Here is a 3705-nt window from a genome sequence, read left to right as displayed (position 1 = left end):
AGAATCCAGCAGCTGTTCAGGTGAACACTGGCCAGGTATGGACACTACAAAAATACTATTCGCCATTAAACAAGGCCCTTATTATTCTGAGTTACTGGACATTATTTTGATAAAGAAAGCTGCAAAAGAGCACACTCACAAAATAGCAGTGAAAGTAGAGCCTGGTCACAAAATGGTGGACACGACAACACCCCGTCAAGTCACCATTGGTCTTCTAGAGTCAAGTCACCGTTGGTCTTCCAGAGTCAAATCAAGTCACCGTTGATATTCCAGAGTCAAGTCTAGTCATCATCGATCTTCCAGAGTCTCGTCATGTCTCAGCTGAACTTCCAGAGTCTCGTCACATCTCAGCTGAACTTCCAGTATCCCAGCTCTTCAGTATCCCAGACTGGCATCCAGCACGGAGGATCCACTGCTGCTGTCAGTAAGAGCAGCTGGTATCCCAAAACCAGCGCACTCAACCCCTCCTGTGCAGGAACTGATTCCCCAGTTTGAAGTGCTACCCATGATGGGGATTGTTTTATGTTGCGTTTGGCTGTGTCCACCACCACTGAAACTCTAGAGGGGGTGGCGTCCACTATGATTTCTCCAGAGGTTGCAGCTAATGCTGCAGAACCTTCCGAGGTAGTGGTGCTTGCTGCTGGGTTCCCAGAGGCAATGGAGTCTGTTGCAGTTTATCCAGAGGTGGCGGCACATGCTGCAGAACCTCCCAAGAAGTTGGAGCTTGCTTCAGCTCCTTGCGTGGTGGTGACGCCCAGCAACTCACTTTTATCCCATTATATCACAGTCAGAGGAACCATTGATGAACATTGTTTCTGCCCTGCTAAAAGACTATTAATGAACTTCCCCTGTTTTCTGTAGGTATCACTGTAGAACTTCCAGAGGTGGTGGCATCTGCTGCAGAACCTTCAGAGGTGTCAGTGGTATCAACCTATGAACTCTCGTTATGTCTTGTCAAGGCTATGGAGACCGTTTATGAACCCTCATCCTGTCCTGTAACAGCTATGGAGGCCATCTATGAACTTCCGTTCTGTCCTGTTATGGCTATGGAGGCCGTCGGTTAACTCTCGTCCTGTCCTGTCACAGCTATGGGGGCCGTCTATGAACTTCCATTCTGTCTTGTCACGACAATGGAGGCCGTCTATAAACTCTTGTCCTGTCCTGTCACGGCTATGAATGGCATCTGCGAATCCTCATTCTGTCCTGTCACGGCTATGGAGGCCATCTGTTAACTCTCGTTATGTCCTGTCATGGCTATGGAGGCTGTTTATGAACTCTACTTCTGTCCTGTCACGGCTACAGAGGCTGTTTCTGAACTCTCTGTGTTCCCTGCCTCGGTTCCTGAGACCAGGAATGCACTGCCTGTGTTGTCTGTCTCTGCTTTCTCTGCTTTCTCTAGGCCCAAGTCTCTGCCATGGGTCCGGGCCCCATCTGCTCTGCCCTGGTGGGTTCCAGTTCTGCCTGCTGTGCCCTGGTGGGATCCAGTTCTGCCTGCTCCGCCCTGGTGGGCCTCAATTTCGTCTGCTCAGTCCTGGTGGGCTTCAGTTCCATCTGCTCCACCCTGGTGGGCTTCTGTCCCGGCTGCTTGGCTGTGGTGGTCCTCTGCTCTGCTCTGGTGGGTTTCAGTTCCATCTGTTCTGTCCTGGTGGGCTTCTGTCCCATCTGCTCGGCTGTGGTGGTCCTCTGCTCCGCCCTGGTAGGTTTCAGTTCCATATGCTCTGCCCTGGTGTGTCTCAGTTCCATCTGCTCTGCCCTGGTAGGCTTCTGTCCCATCTGCTCGGCTGTGGTGGTCCTCTGATCTGCCCTGGTGGGTTTCAGTTCCATATGCTCCACCCTGTTGGGCTCCAGTTTCATCTGCTCTGGTCTGGTGGGCTCCAGTTCCTTCTGCTCTGGCCTGGTGGGCTCCAGTTTCATCTGCTCTGGCCTGATGGGCTCCAGTTCCATCTGCTTTGGCCTGGTGGACTCCAGTTCCATCTGTCCGGCCTGGTGGACTCCTGTTCCATTGGCTCCACCCAGGCTCTTTGGGGGCTATGTCATGATCCAGTCACTGCTTCCATTAATTCACCACCAGAGGTACAGCAAAATCAATCAGACACACTTTATAAGCATTGGACTTCCTTTCACACACTGCCGAGTAATGTTCTGGACTTATCCCTCTCCTAGCGATAGCTGCGATACCAAGCCATTCCGTGTTTGTTTTCATAGTCTTGTTTCAGTTTCTAGTTTTCACAGTCTTGTTTCAGTTTCTCACTCATAGTCTTATCTTAGTTTATAGTTTTCATAATTTAGTCTTTTTCTGCTTCTTGTGTTTTGACCCTTTCCTCTGGATTTTGGATTACCCCTCTTGTTAGCCCTATGGATATTGTTCATTTATCAAAGAACCATGCTTGCCCTAGGAATATTCTTTGTCTTGCCCTCTATATACCTGTTTGCCAGTGTTTTACCCATGCCTGTTATGACCACATCTCTGTGTAATAAAAGTTTGCACATGGATCTGCACGTCTCACGACTCGTCATCCCCGTTAAAGTTCCTCCCAGCTTTAAACAATTAAATGCATGGTACATACATGCATGGTAATATTAAACCTAAGTAAGAAGGAGAGGAATGTATTAATACTAAGAATTCCTTTAATAACTGTAATGAGGTTCAGGAGCCATAACTGCCGAACAGTACAAGACTAAAATAGCAAGCCCTTTTCACCAGAAGTCTGTTTGGTTTGCTCTCGGCAAGACTGTGCTTCTTAAATATGCTAAAAACAGCTGTCTTAAATTAAAGTTGGGATTTTCTCACTGGCAGAGTCTGATTAACACTATTTCTCTCACAGCTGGGAAAGCGGATAAATCCTGTTTCTCTTGTTAAATATATCAGTTTTGGGACCCGTCCTTTTGCCACTGTGTTGATCTTTTGATTTGCTCCTTTGTTACCTGCTGGATAAACATGTCACAGAAGTAAATTCACACAAGGCATGCAATTTATTTTGAGTTTTTCTGTTTGATTTTACCATTTAAAAAGGTCATAGATTACAACATAAACTGTAACATTTTTGGAGAAATGGCCTGGTTGATAATGAACGTACTAGAAATGTGCTGATACTATATAGAAAAATTAATTTTGATGGGAGCCGGTGGTGGAATACAAACAGATTTAAAATAAATAATAATAAGCAAACAGTTCAATAATGAATTATTATTGTTTAATGAATTATTACAATGAGTCATAGATACTTATTATATGGATGAGTACATTTTTAGTCTTTTTATTTATTTAATTTATTTTTTGGTTAGGTTTTTGAGGTCATTAAATTGGGTGAATCAATATAACATTACCCTTTGGTTATTGTAAATAATGCAGGATACGGACATCCGAGATTGCTAAAGGTATTCTTAAGAAATTAATTATCTTCTCTTCACATATCTGTAAAATGGGAAACAGATCTATGTGTTGAGTGGACTTCAATGGCATTTATTGTAAAAAATAAATAGATACGGTGTGCACATTACAGCAATTATGATACTGGTAGCTGGCTTATGATTGATAAAGGGTGAATGCATCTCTGTAATATCAGAGAATGGCAAAAGCCCTTCAGATGTATCCAAACTACTTGTGATCATGGAAAATGGCCTAAAATGGGACTCTGTCAGGCAAGAAAATATGTTTTTAAAAGCTTTTCTTTGTCAAGCAGCCTGAAAGAACAACCGGTTCGC

This window comes from Carassius auratus, chromosome 12 (genome assembly GCF_003368295.1).
Source record: "Carassius auratus strain Wakin chromosome 12, ASM336829v1, whole genome shotgun sequence".
Taxonomy (NCBI): Eukaryota; Metazoa; Chordata; class Actinopteri; order Cypriniformes; family Cyprinidae; genus Carassius; species Carassius auratus.
The sequence above is the reverse complement of the archived record's forward strand: the minus strand, read 5'-3'. Positions refer to the sequence as shown.